Genomic DNA, 20,370 nt, shown 5'->3' with positions numbered 1-20,370 from the left:
AACCCCCCACGGTCTTTCACTACTCAGGTTAAACATGATGTATAAGCCACTTAGATAACTGCGAAATGTTAATGTTTGGTTAGTTTCAGTGTTTATTTGTTCTGAGTAAATCGGTTTGGCTGAGATTAGCTGACTCTGGATTAAATCTAACATTAAAAATATTTTAATTCAGGAAACATTTTCACCGGGAACAAAAACAGCATCTTAGTACATGGAGATTCTGAAGGCTGCTTCAAAAATGATCAGATTCTTTTAAATATTTTTTTCAGTTCTCTTCCAAACCCCAGCAGCTGTCTGTCATTTTTGAGTGTCCACCAGGGGCGGAGCGTGGGGGTGGCTTACTGGGCTTAAGCCCGGGTTGTTTTGTCAGAGGCCCGGGGTCTTTTGGAGTGTAATTTTTTCATAGTTAGATGTCTGGCTGACAACTGTATAAAACAAAAAGTACACACAATATTCGAAGCACATAGTGCACACTGTGGGAATTTACGACTGTGCGTGAATCCCCCCTGATATTGGTATGATCCGAGCTCAGGCACTAAGCGACTGAGCGAGGGGGCGGGGCAGCTGCCGCCTGTGAGTGCGCTGTTGGAGGTTGGAGAGACAGAGCTAGCCATACTAAGGAGAGCTTAAGTTTGACCAGGTACCAAAGCAAATCATTCGTACCGTACAAATAATGTAAATATGACGGTGCATCACGAAAGATATCAAACTGATCACTTGACCAATATTACCTTACTTGCTCTTCAAGTGACTCAACAAATGGCGAAATGAAAAGCCGAACAAATGCTATTTTTTTAGAGTCTTAGCTTACGTGTGTTTATTTCATATTCTCAGTTCTTACCCTCCCCGACTAAATCGGTTTCAGTTATGTACTGAAATATAAGAATGGACATTAGAGGCTTCTTTCAAAGAAAAACTCAGGTAAATGTTATTTTCTATATTATGCTTTGTATGTTGTTCAGTATATTTCTATGCAAAACAAGAGGGGTTTCAGTACACGGCAGGATATTCACATTTGTAACCAGATATTTACACTTTAGGGAGAAAACATAAAACATTTTTACTGTACAACATCAATTTAGAGTAAACTTTTGTTTTAGATAAATATTGAAATATATTTTGAATTAGTTAAATGTCAGAATAAAGAGAGACAGAGCTTCTATTTTTTATCACTTTCATTAAATTTAGGAGTACATGTACACTAAGTTTATTGTTAATTAATAAGAAACTCCAGACGATTCCATTCTGAGCTGAAGAAGCTTCTGATAGGTTAGTAGAGTCCATGTGAGTAAACTGGTGGCACAGCTGTGGATGCATATAAGGCAAAACACAGAGCCTGTTTCTGTGACATGGGAAAATCAAGAGATGTCAACCAAAACACCAGGAACAGAACTGTGGAGCTCCATAAGTGTGGCTCAGTTTGAATACAATTTGGTGCCATTTGCAATTAAGAAATACAGACAGTTTCTCTCTTTACTCTTAAAGTTAACAAATATAAATTAAACATTTAGTCTAATTTGAGGTTTTACCTTAAATAAGTGTTTGTGTTTTTATCTGAAGAGCATGTAAATATCTGGTTTCAACTGTATATTTGATGATGTTGGTGTTTGGTTTGATTCTCAGCACAAAGAGGGAGAGAGAGGGTGAGAGAGGGAGATGGAGAGGAGAATGAGGACAGAAGAGAAATGGAACAAGAACCAGGTGAGACAGACATGTTAGTCAAATGGTTGTTTGCCAAAACATCAGAACATGTATCTCGTACCTAGTGTATCTTTTTAGGTTTGTTATTTTTCAAATTCTATATTTATTAAGTTATGCAAACTTATTTGCACAACAAGGCTAATTAGTTATATAAACTTTTGTGAATCTAAATAGAGTACTTTGGTAGAATTAAAAATAATATGGCGGACTTCCGGTTTAGGTGACTATGGCGTAGGTCGCACCGAGCGTAGCTCCTGCAGAGTCTAGTTATTATCTAGCATTTCCAGGCACATTTTGACGGGTTTTTTCTTTTTGTTTAGTTCCGAGACAAGACTGTTTTTGCTTTTTGTGTTTACAATGTCGCGTAAGGTTAATAAGAGCGCAAGCACCTCTCAGCCGAACTTGCGGCCTGCTGCTAACACTGCATCCCCGCCTCGTGGTAAAACTTCGCCACTGCCTGGGTCACCCGACACGCCGCTCGTCGATACGGAAAAATTCACGAAAGCTGAACTCCTCTCTGAACTTCGTGAAGAAATTTCATCACTGTTTAAAAAGGAACTGACGGCAGCGTTTGCGGAGAATCTCACGTCTATCAGGTCCGACATACAGCAACTAAAAACGGACCTTTCCTCAGATATAACTACCATGCGGCAGGAATTCGCTGGCCTCAGGAGCACAGTTACGGAGATGGAACAGTCTCTCTCCACATGCACGGATGATATTGTCCACCTCCAAGCCAAAGTGGATGCGATGTCAAAGGAGTTGGCCAAATTGGAGAATAAATGCGAGGATTTGGAGTCCAGGTCTCGCCGCAATAATATACGCATTGTTGGTGTGCCAGAGGAGAACGTCCTGTCCGCTACAGATGTGTCTGTGCTGTTGATGGAGGCATTTCAGCTTGGGAAGGAGCCGCTTGTAGATAGAGCCCACCGAACTTTGGCCCCCAAACCTAACACCGGTGAACGCCCCCGTGCTATGGTTGTGAGGCTGCACTATTACGCGGACTGTGCTAGGATTCTCCAGAAGGCCAGGGAGCTGCAGAGAGTGCAGATAAATAATATGACCATTTCTGTGTTCCCCGACCACACCGCTAAGACAGCGCGGGCCCGTGCGGCTTTCAATGAGGTCCGTCGCCAGCTTCACGGCATCCAGGGAGTCCGATTTGGGATCCTCTATCCGGCAAGACTGCGGATCACTTATCAAGGAATGCAGCGCGACTTCGTCTCGCCAGATGAGGCCAAGGAATATATTAAGACAATAACCACGCGATAAAAAATATAGCGGGACAATGTTTGTTTGTTTGAAATAGCGCATGATCCAAATCCAAACCTCATTGTGGTAAGCTAAGTTTGTTACTCTGCCAAACACTTGTTTTGTTTTACCTGTCTAATAGTAAAATATAATTGGGTTATTTTTATTTTATTTGTGCCTTTTAATCTATTGAGAAAAGACTCTGTTGGAGCTTTGGTTTGACTCGGTTCGTTTCGTAGTCGGGAGCGTTTTTGTTCAGATTGCTCCGGGTGGGAGCGTGCACTGCCGTCTCCATCGTTTGGGGATGGGGGCTTTTGCTGTGCAGGGGGGAGGCGGGAGGGTGTGTTTGACGTGTTATTATTATTTTTATTCTGAAGCTGTACTTCTGTTGTTGTGGGTTTGCGTTGTGTGTTTGTGTGAGTGTGTTTTTCCACTTGTTCTTTCTTTGGGGGTGAAGAAATAAGTATTTTCTCTTTTATCTTTCTGCAATGACCAGTACTTCAGGTCAGTCCTTAGGCAATTGTGGGATTAGATTTTTAACTTGGAATGTCAAAGGTATGAATAGCCCAATTAAACGATCTAAAATATTCTCGCATCTTAAACGTTTAAAGAGTGATGTAATGTTTTTGCAAGAGACCCATTTGCGAAATCGGGATCGTCTTAGGCTCAGGTGCCCATGGGTGGGTCATACTTTCCATTCAATGTTTAATTCAAAAGCCAGGGGGGTGGCGATCTTAATAAACAGAAGGGTACAGTTTACAGCCTCTGAGATTAAAGCTGACAAAAACAGGAGATATTTGGTTGTTGTAGGCACCATGTACAATGTACCCGTCCTCTTAGTCAATGTGTATGCGCCAAATTTTGATAATCCAGGTTTTACAGATGCACTTTTGAGTAGTCTCCCTTCCCTTGATACTCATCTTTTGATATTGGGTGGTGACTTAAACTGTGTTATTGATCCTGCCTTAGATCGCTCGAATCCTCGGACCCTGACCCAATCCTCTATGTCCAAGTCTATTTCAGAGTTTATGTCTCAGAATGGTTTTGTAGATCCCTGGAGGTTTTCTAACCCTACTACCAGAGCGTACTCTTTCTTTTCTCAGGTACATCAGTCCTTTTCGCGGATTGATTATTTTTTTGTGGACGGTTCCCTTATTCCAAAAGTACTGTCATCTACATATCATCCTATTGTCATTTCCGATCACGCACCACTTAGCGTTGACATCAAGCTCATAGCCCGGTCCTCTTTTTCCTCACCCTGGAGATTTAACTCTTTGTTGCTTTCGGATGAGGGGTTTGTTACCTTTATCAAATCCGCAATTGATGAATTTATGGTGTTTAACGACAGCGATACTGTTACGAGGTCATTACTTTGGGAATCTCTTAAGGCATATGTGCGTGGGCAAATAATTTCTTTCTCTGCCCATTCCACTAAAAGCCACAAAGCCAAACTTCAAACTTTGACTACGCAAATTTGTGACATAGATAGACAGGTTGTTGACAGTCCCACTCCCGATTTGCATAAAAGACGACTTGACTTGCAGACCGAATTTGATTTACTTTCTACGGCAGATGCTGAACGTCTCTTACTTCGTGCGCGTGCGACTTATTATGAACATGGTGATAAGCCCAGAAGGCTTTTGGCCCATCAGTTAAAACGTCAGGCCTCTTCTCGATTAATTTCTCAAATTAAAGATGCGGCAGGCAACTTGGTCTCTGATTCAAAGGAAGTCAACGAGGTGTTTAAGACGTATTATTCCTCCCTATATGAATCTGAATCTGCTGCTGACGCCTCTGAGATGGATTCCTTTTTTAACGGTCTTATAATGCCCACTGTCGATCCTGTTATAGCTGAACAATTAGATGCCCCTTTTAGGTTGGATGACATTGTGCATGCAATCAAGACCATGCACAATAGTAAGGCACCAGGACCTGATGGGTTTTCAGTTGAATTTTTAAAAACATTTAAGATAAGATAAGATAACCTTTATTAGTCCCACACGTGGGAAATTTGTTTTGTCACAGCAGGAAGTGGACAGTGCAAAAGTTATGAGGCAAAAATTAGAATACAATAAGAATAAATACAGTACACAACTGTACAGAATAGAATAAAATAAAATACTATATACAGTAGAATAAAATAAAATAAATATACAATAAGACAAGTTTGTAGACAAGTTAGCCCCACTACTTCTTTCAGTGTATAATGAATCTTTTGTACGTGGTCTATTGCCCCCTACATTGTCTCAAGCACTAATTACTGTTCTCTTAAAGAAGGGTAAGGATCCTACGTCTTGCACCTCGTATAGGCCTATTTCACTGCTGAATGTTGATGTTAAAGTCTTGGCTAAAATTTTAGCAATTCGCCTTGAAAAGGTTCTTCCTACTATTATTTCAGATGAACAGAATGGCTTTATTAAAGGCTGCCAGCTGTTCTTTAATGTCCGCACGCTTTTGAATGTCATTCTCTCCCAACACTCGACCACTAATTCAGAAGTAGTTATCTCACTTGATGCTGAGAAAGCTTTCGATCGTGTGGAGTGGAGCTTTCTCTTTGCGGTCTTGCAAAGATTTGGTTTCAAGGACAGATTCATTTCATGGATTCGACTGTTGTACAAGGCACCCCAAGCCAGTGTCTATACAAATGGTGTTTCCTCTGGCTACTTCTCATTGTCACGCGGCACGAGACAGGGTTGCCCCCTGTCCCCCCTACTTTTTGCTATTGTAATTGAACCCCTATCTGTAGCTTTGAAGGCCCTTCCTCATTTTCGTGGTATTTCCCGGTCAGGCCTTGACGTAAAATTGTCTTTATATGCAGATGACCTGCTTCTATATGTTTCTGATCCCTTATCTAGCATACCATCGATTGTGTCTCTATTAAACAAGTTCGGCTCTCTGTCAGGTTACAAAATAAATCTTCTTGAAAGTGAATGTTTCCCCATAAATTCTTTAAGTCTTACACTTAAACAATCTGACATTCCTTTTAGACTTAGCCCTGCCGGCTTTAAGTATTTGGGAGTTAACGTGACTCGTACTTTGTCTTCTCTATACTCTTCCAATTTCTCCCCTTTAATGACTCAAATTCAATCGGATTTTCAGAGATGGAAATCGCTACCTTTGTCCCTAATTGGTCGGATCAATGCTGTAAAGATGAACATTTTGCCTCGATTGTTATTTCTGTTTCAGAGTATTCCTATATTTTTACCTAAAGCTTTTTTCAAAAAGTTAGACCAGCTAGTTACATCGTTTTTGTGGGGAGGGAAACACCCCAGGGTGAGGAAATCATTATTACAGAGACTGACATTTGATGGTGGTCTTGCCTTGCCTAACTTTTTATTTTACTATTGGTCCTCTCATGTTCACAAATTGACCCATTGGCTTGAATCTCAAGAACTGCTGTGGTGCAAACTGGAACGCCTGTCGTGCACTTCCTCATCCTTAGAAGCTTTATTGTTCTCTCCACTACCACTTAAGCCTTCTCATTTCACCCAAAATCCCGTGGTACAGTCTAGTCTAAGGGTCTGGTCACAATTCAGGAGTCATTTTAAGTACATCTCTGCGTCAGTACACATGCCCATCACGCAGAACCATCTGTTTACTCCTGGCCTCATTGATGGTACCTATGTACAGTGGAAGCGTCATGGTATTAATACATTTAAGGATCTCTATAAAGATGGCACTTAACTTTTTTAGACCTGTGTTCAGAAACAAATCTTCCGGCTACCAATCTATTCCGTTATTTTCAGGCGCGGCATTGCACTTCTGCTCTCTTCCCCTCCTACCCTCTTCTCCCAAATGTCCAACCGTGGGAGGAATTCTTATCCCTTAAACCCAATAAGAAGTCAATTATATCTTTAATATATAAACAACTTATGGATTTAAATATCCATTCAGTTGTTAAAATTAGGGGGGCTTGGGAGCGGGAGTTAGGAGTAATTTTTTCGGATCAGCAATGGGAGAAGGCAGTATCCAATGTCCGTTATAGTACGTCCTGTGCCAGGTTACAACTTATCCAGTTCAAGGTGTTGTACAGGGTTTACTATTCGAAGTCTCGTCTGTCTGAGATTTACCCACAAGTGATGGATCAGTGTGAGAGATGTCATGCCACCCCATGTGACCTAGGCCATATGTTCTTTCTGTGCCCAAGACTCCATGGCTTCTGGAGTCAGTATTCAGTTATTCTTTCCAAGGCTCTTGGGACCCAGATCTGCATGGACCCTTTTCTAGCTGTTTTTGGGCTTCCAGTCAACACTGGTCTAACCGACCCTACACACTTCAAAATTTTAGCCTTTACATCACTTTTGGCTAGACGTTGCATCTTACTCCTTTGGAAATCTTCAAAGCCACCTTCAGTTTCTTTTTGGTTTAGAGATGTGATGTCATTTCTTAAATTGCAAAAGATAGGCCTTGTGGCGAAGGGCAAATACAGAGAATTTTATCGTATCTGGGGGCCCTTCGTAGACTATTGCAAGTCATTACACGCTCTACCAGCTGATTAATATCACATCTCTCCCCCCCCCCCCCCTTTTTTTTTTTTTTTTTTTTTTTTTTTTTTTGTGTGTGTTTTGGGGTTTGTTGTTTGTGTTTGTTTTGGGTTTCTTATTAGGTTTTGTTTTGTTTGTTTATTTAAGCGTGTGTGTGTGTGTGTGTGTGTGTGTGTGTGTGTGTGTGTGTGTGTGTGTGTGTGTTATTGTATCTGTTTATGTAAGAAAAACTAAAAAATATGTGAGGGGAACAGATTGAATTGTCATTGTAAACCACTGTACACTTGTCTCTCAATAAAAATATGAGGAAAAAAAATAAAATAATATGGCACAAACTTGTGACTCACAAAGACAAATACAGAGGGATCATTAATTAGTAATGATTCTCTTTCTGATCATTCAGAGAGGTCAGGGGAAATCAGGAAAGCAAGAGAAAACCAAAACACAACAGCATCACAGCAGGAAGCAGCAGGTGGATCGTTAAGGACAGCTGAAGGAGGTTTACTGGAAGGAGCAGCAGGAGATGATTTAGGAACTCTAGAACGTGATCCAAGACAATGTCCTCCCACAATATCCGCTGAGCCAGTTTGGAGGCCAGCAGAGGGCGTTCAATAAGAGTTGGTTTGAACAGTTTACATGGCTGGAGTATTCTGTTGTGAGGAACTTGGCTTTCTGTTTTTCATGTCGCATTTTTGGGAAGCAGAATACTTTAAAAAAAGATGGCCTCAGTCATTCAGGGTTCTGCAATTGGAAGAGGGCTTTAAATGCCTTTAGGGAGCACGAAAAGAGTTCCAGCCATTTGTCTTCTATGATCTGCCGGCACAGCTTTAAGACCACAAAAAACCAAGGTGACGCTGTTGAGCAACTTAGATCAGCAAGCGCAGCAGAGATTTCAGAGAGACGACAGTATCTCCACAGGATCTTAGCTGTAACAAGTTTCCTTGGAAAACAAGGAATACCATTCTGTGGCCACGGTGGGCAGGAATCCACCAGTCATAATCAAGGCAACTTCCTGGAGTGCTTGAAGCTGCTGAAAACATTTGATCTATTTTTGAAAAATTACAGTCCTTTTTTTAATTTTTTCTAATTTATTTATTATTTTTTTGTGTCCCGTTTGGATCTTTAGCATCAGAATTGTTGTCTTAAGGCCAAGAAAGATGCCAAGCGGATTTATTTTACCAAGTGGATCATCATGGCCTTGCCATATTGGTCCATTTGATTGACCTTTATTATAATTATGAATTTATTTTATTTTCAGTTGCTACAAACGGGACAGACATGACTGGCGGATAGGACAGGGAGAAAGAATGAAAGAAAGAGAGGGAGAGAAAGAAAACCAAAGGGGAGAAGAGACGGTGAGAAGGGGGGGAAGAAAGAAAAAAAAAAAAACAAACAAAAAAAACAAAACCCCTGGGTCACCTGTATGGAGAAAAAAAACAGAAGAGAAAGCAAACAACAAAGAGCAACATAATAAAAAAAACAGCACCATCACAATAAACTAGCTAGCAGTAGATATCAGTAGATACTAAATAATAAACGATATTGTACAGCACGCAAGATAGACAGCGCACAATGTGCTTTGAGGCAGCAGCCAAGAAAGCTGTAGTCCGCGTCTGTGAATACCCGTGTGTACACCTGTGTGCACACCTGTGTGGATCAGCATGCTTGCATTCCAAATAATAATGATCTGCTAGGGAGTGTGGGGAGCCATAGCCCCGTCCTCCAGGGTATGAAGCAGGTATGGAGGAGATCAAAACTCCAGACATCCAGAGGCCCCCAGAACACAAGAGACCAAGGAAGACCAACAGAGGGGCAGCCGCGCCACTGTCCCAGAAAGAGCTGAGGAGAGTCCCAGATGAGGGCTCACTCAGCAGCCGCGGAGCAGAAGCCAGGGGGGGTTGCAGTGACGCGCCCGTGAGCTCCGCCGGCAGCCAGCTGCGCCTGAGTGACCGAGCCCCAGGCCGAGAGGCCGGGGGCACCCCACCTCCGAAGTGGCCCGAGCGAGCCCCAGGCTCCAGGCCCCGATAAGTGGCCGCCAAGGAGTGAGCCGGTGTGTACCCGGACGCCCACCCCCAGACACAAAGAACCACCAACGCACCGACACCTGAGGGAGTCCGCCACTGGCAGGGGAAGTGGTGGTGGGGGGAGATAGGCCTCCAAACCTTGGAGGGCCTGAGATGTCCACAGAGAGGTGGCGTCTGATACCCAACCTGACATATAGACACAGACATACAGGCACACACATATACAAACATCCATTCCCACCCTCATGCTCTCATATGCACTTACTCCACACTCAACCAACGTGGAGACAGACATAAAGAGACGTTGTACACACGATCACACTCCCCAAGCGTACTCTACGAACCGGGTCTAGGTACCCTTGCCCCTGGAGGGGGAAACTGCACCCAGACCCAGGTGGTGTTACCCTTTTCCCTGCAGTGGGGGGAGGCAGACCGCCCCGACTCCGCAGCAGCAGGGAGGCCCCACACTCCAGACCGCAGTCGGATGGCCAACTCCTCCTCCTAGCCCCCCCGCTCCAGCAGGTCGCAGAGAACGGGGGTGAGAGAAGACTCCAAACCTCCCTCCACCCGCTCATTGTAGTGTTGATGCATGTGTGTTCTAAGGTGCAATGAAAACCCAGGAGAGCATGGAGCTACCTGCCAGAGAGCAGCAGGTAAGCGCATGGTCCCTCCTGCTAGCCCTCAATGTCTACATGTATTTAACATTGAGAGGTGGGAAACGACGCCAGGGGTGAGGTGCACACCCTGATGGTAATTTGGACTCCGTGTAGCGTGCCCACCCCCAAGATCCTATATGTATGTGTAATGAGAGTGTGAGTAATGTGAATGTCTAAGTTGTGGGATAAAATTGAAGCAGAGGCAGCCAGAAGGGGACAGAGGGGGGGGTAGCCTCCTCTGCACCCTGGTGACATACCCCTACTCCAAGGCCCTGCATGTGTGGGTGGTTGTGGTGGAGCGGGAAGAGGGAGGCAGCTGGAGATGGGGAGGGAAGGAAGGGAGGGGCAAGTGACCCCTCCCTGGGGCCAGCTCCCCCGCTGACCCCAGTAGGCACTCCCATACTCCGCGACCCGCCAGGGAAAGGGGGCCCAGGCCCATCCAGACCGGGGCCCAGTGCAGCAGCGCCCCCCGGCCCCACAGAGCCCAGGACAGTCCACCCAACCCCACCACAGAAAAAACTGCACCCACCCCACCATCCACTCATCTTCCAGACTACATGAGACAATAGACGCCCAGGCTGAGATCTTCCTCCACCTCTCCTGTATCTCCCCCTCCTGCAGAGTTCCTGGGGAGAGGAAAGCTCCTGCTAGGTGTGACAATCTCCCCCACCAGTTGAAGAGCCCCCCCAGGTGGCTCGACGCACCGGCAGCACCCTGCGCCAGGGATGGGCCCCCATGCACCCACCTGCCCACAACCCCAGCAACACACAAACCAGGACCCAAGGCCCCGAGGCCCGGCCAGGGCCCCAGCCCAGAGACGGAGCGCCCCCAGAACCTCACGCCCATCCCGGACCCACCCAGGGGCAGACAGGCTACCAGGTCAGTAACCCACGTCCGTCAGCAAAGACCCTCCCCTAGCCCCGCTGCACGCAGCCACGAGGAAACAGTCACCCGAGAGCCAAAAGAGCCCCCAACCGGACATGACCGCTACCCCGGGTTGAGCCCCCCAAGGAATATGCCTCCAGGGAACCCCCCGACGCCCTAAGCCTGTCCCTACAGGCTTACAGTCCTGTCTCACATGCTACCTATCTGTCTCATTTTTCACACAATGAGATGATAACCAGCATTTCACATGAAATAACTGGAAATATAGTTAAAGAGATGAAGGAAGCTGAGATGTACTCTGTTATGGCTGATGAGGCTAGAGATGGGCACACGGAGCAGCTTGCAGTGTGTGTACGTTTTGTGTCATGTAAAGGCCATGTCAAAGAATGTTTTCTTGGTCTACGGAAACTAGAAAGGTTTGATGCACAGTGCATTACAGACACTATTGAGGAGCTGTTGCAGTATCACACGCTCAGTGACTTACTTTGTGTTGCTCAATCCTATGATGGGGCATCTGTCATGAGTGGTGCTGTGGGTGGTGTGCAGTCCCGTTTCAGACAGAGACACCGTGAAGCAGTATATGTGCACTGCTCAACCTTGTCCTTTGCCATACATGCAAGGCTATTCCAGCTGCTTCTGACTTCTTTGGACTTTTGGAAAATGTCTACTCGTTTTTTAACACCTCCCTGGTAAACCACACAAAGTTTAAGGAACTGCAAAAGGACCTTGGACTGTTTGCATCTGAGCTTGTTCAGCTCTCTAACACAAGATGGCCCTGCCAAGTAAATTCCATCAAAGCCCTTCTCAACAACATTTCTGCAGTTTTAGCAACTCTTGAAGCCAAAAACACTCCTATTGCTAAAGGGATCTTGTCCAAGCTGTCAAAACCCAAGACTGTGTACATGTTAATCATGTTCTCTGCTGCTTGGCATCACTGAAGGCCTGCACCGCTACCTGCAGGGAGAAAGGCTAGACATGGGCAAAGCTGTGGAGTACAAGATGTCGGTAGTTGATACACTAAGTAAACTGCGCACAGAGGCTGCTGCTGAGGAAATATTTGAGAAGACCATGGACATTTGTGGAAGCTACAACATCCAGATTCCTCAGGGGGCACGACACAAACAGAAAAGACTTGAAGGATTTGTACTTGAGTCCAGCTGTGCTGCAACACCAAATCTCAGAAGCTCAGCAGAGTTTAGGTACGAGATATTCTTTCCTTGTTTGGACCGAATGTTGCAGGAGCTAGCAGACAGATTTTCTGGGGCAGGACAGAAAATAATGGAGGGCATTCAGGCATGCAATCCATCCTCCCCAACATTCCTTTCCAAAGATGCCTTAAAACCCATTGCGGCACACTACCATGTGACGATAAAGCCTGAAGAACTTGTTGTGGCAAAAAACTTCATGAAAAGAAAAATGGAAAAAGAGAACATTTGCGACATCACAACTGCCTTCCACTTGCTTGACGAGGACATGTTCCCAACTCTGAAGGTCATCTTTAGAATTGCACTAACCATTCCTGTCAGTAGCTGCAGCTGTGAGCGCTCTTTTAGTGCCTTGCGTCGTCTCCACATGTGGCTAAGGAGAACCATGGGACAAGAGAGGCTGAATGATTTGGCCATATTATCTATTGAAAAGTACTTGGATAATGTTGACCCTGAAAATGTCATTGATAGGTTTGCAAAACTCAAGCCTCGAAGATACAATCTCATGTTACCACAATAAAGAGGTGTTGTCAGTGTAGTGCAGATCTGTGATGATTTTCAGTGCTACTGTCATCTAGTTTTGATTTTGGTTCTTTGTTGGTTAAGTCCTAAAGTAGTCCTGATTTTGAACTGTTATTCTGCTGTTTTCATTCCGGATCAGTTCTGGGTGTGGTTGAAATGGGGTTTAGTCCCCGTATCTTGAAACAGCCCTAACTTCGTTCTGCCTTGCTGTTTAAGTAAAAAACTGTTTTTAAGCTGCATATGTGATATTTTTTTTCACATATTAATTTTTCTTTTCTTTTTTAAAGCTTACAACACAGCCTAATAAATCTTCAACTTCACAGCAGGTTTTTTTGTCATTTCCAACCCCCCCCCGCGCGCGCGCGTATTACCCTTTAGGGCTAAGCCCCGGGTGTACACAATGTCTGGCTCCGCCTCTGGTGTCCACTAAAATAAAAATAAAAGTGTTCTAACATCTCACCTGTTTGTTTCTATTAAGACCTACATGTACACTGTTTTTATTAATAGAGAGATTGATGTATAAGTCACTTAGATAACTTCTAAATCGTGTTTGGTTTGTTTCAATGTTTCTTTGTTCCTGAGTAAAACGGTTTGGCTGAGATTAAAGTTAAGCTTCATAACATATAAATCACAGTTAAGAGGGGATTGCAGTAAAAACTCCGGACCTGTGACATCATCAAGTACGCTGATGTTCCAACTGTACAAATCACGAGTCCGGACTCGGCAAGTCCAGACTTGCCCAGAATGCGTGTAAGGAGTCGCGTACTTGAGAATTGAGAAAGGGGCCTAGTATTTTCAGGTTTCTTAGTATTTTCCCAGTTTAGGTTGTTGTTGCATTTTGTTTTTTGTATCCTCGTGTTCAGACTGTATTACCTCGTCTTTTGTTTCCAAGCTTCTGCTTCCCTGTGTTGTCTGCATGTGGGTCCACACCTCGCCATACACGATCTGCACCCGCAGATCTTAACAAGTGAGGGTACCCTGGGAATGCCTAGCAGAGACCTAGTCTCTGAAGGACATTGGGGACCTCATTAATCCCACTTACACGTCTTCCATAGAAGAAGCAGCGTTTCAGGACAAGGGGGACAACAGGGCCCCTAGGGTGGATGAGTTCCTGAAGGCTCTGGATGGTATAGGGCTGTCTTGGCTGAGATGCTTCTACAATGCTACATGAACATCTGGGGCTGTACCTCTGAATTGGCAAAGCAGTGGTGGTTCTTAGCTTTAAGAAGGGAGAGCCAGAGGGTGTGCTCCAACTATAGGGGAATCACACTCCTCAGTCTCAACGATCAATCAATCAATCTTTATTTATAAAGCACTTTTCATACAAAAAATGTAGCAGAAAGTGCTTTACATAGTTAAAAGCAGCCCACCCCACCCTCCAACGCACTCCCCACACTCTCATTAACATAAATGATGTGAATACACACATACACATATCCCCCCCCCCCCCCCCCCTCCACACACACACACACACACACACATACACGCACACTTAAAGAGTAAAAATTGGGCTGGGTTCACATGAGCCAAGTGAGCCAAGTGAGGAAACACTATAACAGGGAGCCGTCTGCACCGAGAGCCGGTCACAGACCGCAACCTCCAGGCTGGGCACACAGCAGGAGGACCAACTTTATCCTCTTGAGGATGTTTGAGGGTGCATGGGAGTTCACCTAACCAGTCAACATGTGTTCTGTGGACTTGGAGAAAGTGTTGTGTCCCTTGGGAGATTCAAGATTCAAAGTCTTTGTTGTCAATACAACAATATACACAGTATACAGTGTACCGAAATGTCGTTTCACTCCAAGCCCCCCGTGGTGCATTTAAAAGAATATAAAAAACATATCTCCAAGAGATGTAAAACTTGAAATTACAAATAAATAATAACTCGCTAGATTTTGTGGAGATCTGGTGGAAGTGCATCCAAAGTCTCGGGGCAGAACGACTCTGAGTCCCGTGGTCAGGTGAGCAGGTGGAACAGACAGACGGGAAGCTGAAGAAGAGCGAAGTGTACGAGGGGGTGAGTATGTGTGGAGAAGATCAGATAAATATGGAGGAGCGAGGTTATGAAGCGCTTTGAAAGTGAGAAGCAGGATCTGACACAGAGTGAACTGGAAGCCAATGTTTAAGAACAGGTGTTATATGTTCAGTGGATCTAGTTCTGGACGCAGTACGAGCAGCTGTATTTTTATTTTTTTCCTGTCCCATTTGGTTCTTTAGCCGTCAGAATTGTTGTCTGAAGACCAACAAGGAGACCCAATGGATTTACTTTGCCAAATGGAGCATCACGGCCTTGCCCTATTGGTCCATTTGATCGACCTCTGTTGTTATTGTTTATTTTATTTTATTTTCAGTTGTTACAGACGGGACAGACATGACTGAGGGACAGGAAAGGGAGAGAGAAATATGAAGGAAAAGAAAAACAGAAGGGAAGAGGGACAGTGAGAAAGGGCACTTAAAAAGAGAAAGAAGAGAAAACAAGCAAAAACAACAGAGCAACATACTAAACACAACACCATCACGTTAATCTAGCTGAGTGTAAACAGCAGTAAATACTAAATATTGAATGTTGTTGTGCAGCAAGCAGGACCGACAGCGCACAATGTGCTTGGAAATAGCACCAATAGAGGTGAACAGTGAACACCTGTGTGGATCAGCGCGCTTGTATTCAAATGGTTTCCACATGTAATGGTCTGCTAGAGGATGTAGAGAGCCATAGCCCCGTCCCCCAGGGCATGAAGCAGGCATGGAGGAGATCCAGGCTCCAGACATCCAGAAGCCCCAGAGTGCGAGAGCCCAAGGAGGACCACCGGAGGGGCATCCGTGCCACCCTCCTGGGAAGAGCTGAGGAGAGCCCCAGACGAGGGGTCACCCAGTAGCCACGGAGCAGCAGCCAGAGGGGGCTGCAGTGGCGTGCCCGCCGGCTCTGCCGGCAGCCAGCTGTGCCAGAGTGAACCGAGCCGCAGGAGGCCCGAGGGCCCCCTTTGCCCCGGAAGAGGCCTGACCGAGCAACAGGCACCAGGCCCCGCCAAGTAGTCACCGGGAGTGAGCTGGTACATACCTGAGCGCCCAGCCCCAGACACCAAGAACCACCAACGCACCTGGGAGTTCCCAGAGAGGTGGAGTGTAAGACCCGACCTGACATATAGACACAGACAAACAGGCACACACAGACACAAACATGCATTCCCACCCTCATGCACACATATACAAATACTCAGCACTCACCCAACGTAGGGATAGACATACATGGACACTGTACACACAATCACACTCCCCAAACATACTCTATACCCCGGGTCCAGGTACCCTCGCCCCCAGAGGGGGAAACGGCACCTAGACCCAGGAGATGTTACCCTTTCCCCCGGGGAGGCAAGCAGGCGGAGTGGTCAGGTTGAGATCGGCGAAATCCTTTGGACGCTGCCAGGTCTCCAACAGATATATGAAGTCAAGTTTATGATCATTAAGAAGATCATAGACAAGAGGTCCCTTGCTGGAGAGGGATCGGACATTAAGCAATCCGACGGAGATGGGATAGTCGCCGCTAGCTTTGCAAGCCGACCTGGCAGGGCTAGCAAGCACACTGCGGTCAGCAGTCCATCAACCAGTCTTCTGAGCGGAGAAGCGATGAGATGACCACAGGGATGGTATCGGGTTCCAGCTGTTGATCCTGTAATTCCATCTGGATCGGGTGCAGCAGTAAAGCCAGCAGAAGGGTCGGGAGGTGCTGGAAGCGTCGATAGAATCGTTCTGGTACCGTGTACCCCAGAGTGGAGGAGACAGGCCGGACTGCAGAACAAACCCAGCGGGAAGAGTCTGGAAGAACAGGACCTTAGCAGTCATGATGTTACAATGTCCAGAATCCAGCTGATGCTAACAGCTGACAGTAAATATGTCCAAAAACACGCCAGTCAAACAGGTAAGGCAGAGAAGCACTTTACCTAGGACGACAATGTAGGTTCAGGGAATAAAACAAACTTGTGTAGCTATACTAAGCAATAAGTATGGAAAGTATAGAGAGAGAGCAGCGGCAGCCAAAACATGCCAGTGTCCACGGGGGGAGTGGATATGTGCACGGACATGTGCAAGGTGCAAAATGTGCAAATATAATATAATACAGATGTGACTGAGGTGTGCAAACAAGCCTATTGTTCCCAGGTCCAGTTTGTAGTGCATTTGTGGAAGATTGTGTTGCTTTGAGTCTTTTGGTGAGTAATGTTGGTGTTTGTAAAGGTGCATGTGTCACGGGGTGGAAATGGACACGTTTTTATCTCACATGAGTTGCTGTGTTTTATTAAACAGCCCTGGCCGAGGAGAACACACAATAAAAAACAATAAAACATAAACACACTAAAAGTCCAGTGGCGTCAGCCACGGCGATAAAGTCCAGGAAAATCGGAGCGGGCAAGGAAAGCCCGGTGGCGTCCCCGGCCGCCCTGTCAGTCTCTCCGCTCCGGAGTACTGAAAAAGAGACGGGCAGCGACAGTCACTGTTCTTTCCAGTGGCTCGGGTTATTGCAGCACAATATGTCACGGGACTTACCACACTATTACATACGTGTATAGAGTTGGGAGATGGGTGTCCTCACTATCTGCTGCAGAGACGTCTTTTCAGCGAGGGTGCAGTTCCCGTGCCAGAGTGTGATGTAGCAGCAGAGGACGCTGTCAGTGGTTCCCTGGTAAAACGATGTGGGAGGAGGGAGACTGGCCTTCTTCAGTTTCCTAAGAAAGTGAAGACGTTGTTGGGCTTTCTTCATGATGGTGGTGGTGTTCAGGTTGCAGGAGAGGTCATCTGATCCGGAGTATGAGTTATGTGTCCTGTGATTAAAAACCATTTAGTCCTTATACAACCGTTGGAGGAGCCTGGTTCGCATTGCTAGCAATAAGTTGGACTTGTGTCCGGTGGATGTTGTCATTGATTTTGTACATAATTTTTATGAACAGAATTTCTAGACGTAGCCAAGTGGCAGAAGGCTTCAACTGTGGTTCTTTTGCCTTCATTGGGTGATTGCTTCCAGCTCGCACTGGAGCGGTTTGCAGAAGGAGAATCAGCACCTCCAAGTCTGAGGCCATGGTCCTCAGCCAGACAAGGGTGGTGTCTCGCTGGTCCAGGAACGCCTCGGTGTTCCCCCAGATAAACTAGAGGAGGTGGCTGGGGGGAGGGAGGTCTGGGCTTCTCTGCGTAGGCTGCTGCCCCTGCGACCTGGCCCCGGATAAGAAGAAGAAATGGATGGATCAGAGAGAAAAAGGTTTCAGGGAATATTGCTAAATGTTCAGAGAGAATGCTGCAACTCTCCTTCCTGGGACAGTAAATCAATATATTGATCACTTAGTAAATGGTTTAGTAACATGGAGTTAGAACGGAGAGACATAACATAACATCACATAATCAACATTTAATTTAACAGTTTCACTCTTTGGTGCAGTGAGTCAGGTTATATTGTTATATATTTATATATTTTGATTAAATTGTTTTTTGATGTTTGTTTTTTGCTGGTCTGAGTTCATTTCTAGAAATAAGAGCTGCTCCATCCACAGTGGGATTGATGCTGTCTCTCCTAAAGACCATTTTTTCCCCCAGAAAGTTTCCCAGTTATCTTTAAAGCCCACGTTGTGTTTTTGGACACCACAGGTCCCTGAGTAACCTCACAGGCCTGGCAGTCATCAGCCCCAAGGGTCTGTTACTTCAAAGGGCTGGAGTGGAAGAGCTATTCATACTAATGTAGATAATACTCAGGTTTTTACCTTTGCTGTTTCACAGTAAGTTAAAAAAGGGAATGTCCACAATATACTTTTTAATGCAGGAGATTTTTAAAAAGTAATTTAGCGGTAGCAAGGTAAAAACAGGATCAAATATGAATAAAAACGGAGTCAAATCATCTGAATTATACTCACCATGTTTTTCGGAGTATAAGGCACACTTAAAATCCTTTACTTTAATAATAATAAAGTAATAATAATAATAATGGATTGCATTTATATAGCGCTTTTCGAGACCCTCAAAGCGCTTTACAATGCCACTATTCAGTCACTCTCACATTCACACACTGGTGGAGGCAGCTACAGGTGTAGCCACAGCTGCCCTGGGGCAGACTGACAGAAGCGAGGCTGCCATATCGCGCCATCACCAGTTGCGCCTTATGTATGAATTCTAGTTGTGCTCACTGCCCTCGAACTGATTTTATGTGGAACACGGCGCCCAGAAATCTGTCAAAAATGTTTTAGTAGCACTTTGCTAGCTATGAAGCTGCACCGCATGATGGATTGTCGGAGCATTACGGCTACTGTAGTCAGGACCAGCACCTGTTAAGAGATGCTTACAAAGCAGATTTCAAACTCTATCAGTCACACAGTCGAACATGGGAATAGAGCAGCTGCGAGAGAATTCAGCATTGATGAATCAGTGGTACAGAAGTGGAGGAAGCAAGAAGATGACCTGCACCAAGCAAAGAAGATCAAACAGTTTCGGAGGGACCAAAGCGAGATGGCCACAGTTAGAGGACAACATTGAACAGTGGGTTATTGAACAGAGAACATCAGGTAGAAGCGTCTCTACAGTCTGTATTTGACTCAAGGCAACAGCGGTAGCATGTGACATGAAGATCAGTCACTTTCGAGGAGGTCCTTCTTGGGCGTAACAAGAACTACACTCTCGCAGCAACTGCCAAAGGATTACGAAGAAAGGCTGGTCATTTTCTGCACCTACTGCAAGAATAAGATCACTGAAAAGAATATGTGGCCAGAACACATCACCAACATCGACAGTAATTTGCCTTATAGTGCGAAAAATACGGTATCTAGTGACCTTGTTCTGATCTTTGTGAGCAGAAAGAGGACGAGCACACCGGGATCCAAAGGTGCACTTATCAAGTGTGCTGAGCTGATTGGAAATCCAAACCTCTCTCATTCATCATATTGATTAAACTTGATTATACGTTGATCAGTATTAAGAAATTAAGCATAATTAACTATTGTCGAAGCTGTAACATGTGTATGTACACAATATCTACATATTAAAACATTTTCATTACTCAAACTGCATTTCTCATTTAACATGTTAATCATACCTGCAGCTTCATTTATATCTCTAATTAAAAATATATATTCACTATTAGCAAAAGCACATACAGAGAAGCTCTGTTCTAGCACTCTGTATCATTGTAAAGATAAAAGGCTGGACGTTAAGACGTTTTACCGTCTCTCAGATGTAATGAGAGGAAATCGCACCTTTCTCATCAGAGTAAAACTTTAAGAACACTTGACTGTTGCTGCTAATTGGAGCTTTCTGAACTGTTGTGTAAGATTCACTGTGAATAAACGCATTGTCGTTCACATGACGCCATGCATTGGGTCTCTTTGACATCCAGATGAACACACGAAGGTTACACTATGAATATAGAAGTTTTATAAAGGTTCAAGGTTCTTTATTTGTCACATGCATAGTTATACAAGTATAACACACAGTGAAATGTAGCCTGACACGCTCCTCGACATGTGCAAAAAAATTGGGGGGGGGGGGGGGTGTAGGGGAAGAACATTATATATATATATATGTAGTATATACATTGGGTGAATGTGCAGTAGTAGCAGCAAGCAGGTGAATTCCGTACGTTATTATGAATAGACATATTTTACAGGATAGACAA

At 44.9% G+C, this 20,370-nt stretch overlaps 1 long non-coding RNA gene across 1 annotated transcript; it reads left to right on the top strand.

Annotated features, from left to right (window-relative positions):
* The first annotated feature begins 581 nt into the window (after nucleotides 1-581).
* On the top strand, nucleotides 582-1,663 carry LOC143415177 (uncharacterized). Its single transcript, XR_013095810.1, has 3 exons — nucleotides 582-640; nucleotides 835-921; nucleotides 1,624-1,663. It is a non-coding gene; the product is annotated as an uncharacterized LOC143415177 (long non-coding RNA).
* Nucleotides 1,664-20,370: the final 18,707 nt, after the last annotated feature.

Source organism: Maylandia zebra, linkage group LG23 (assembly GCF_041146795.1).
Source record: "Maylandia zebra isolate NMK-2024a linkage group LG23, Mzebra_GT3a, whole genome shotgun sequence".
Taxonomy (NCBI): domain Eukaryota; kingdom Metazoa; phylum Chordata; class Actinopteri; order Cichliformes; family Cichlidae; genus Maylandia; species Maylandia zebra.
This window is presented reverse-complemented; position numbering and strand designations above follow the sequence as displayed.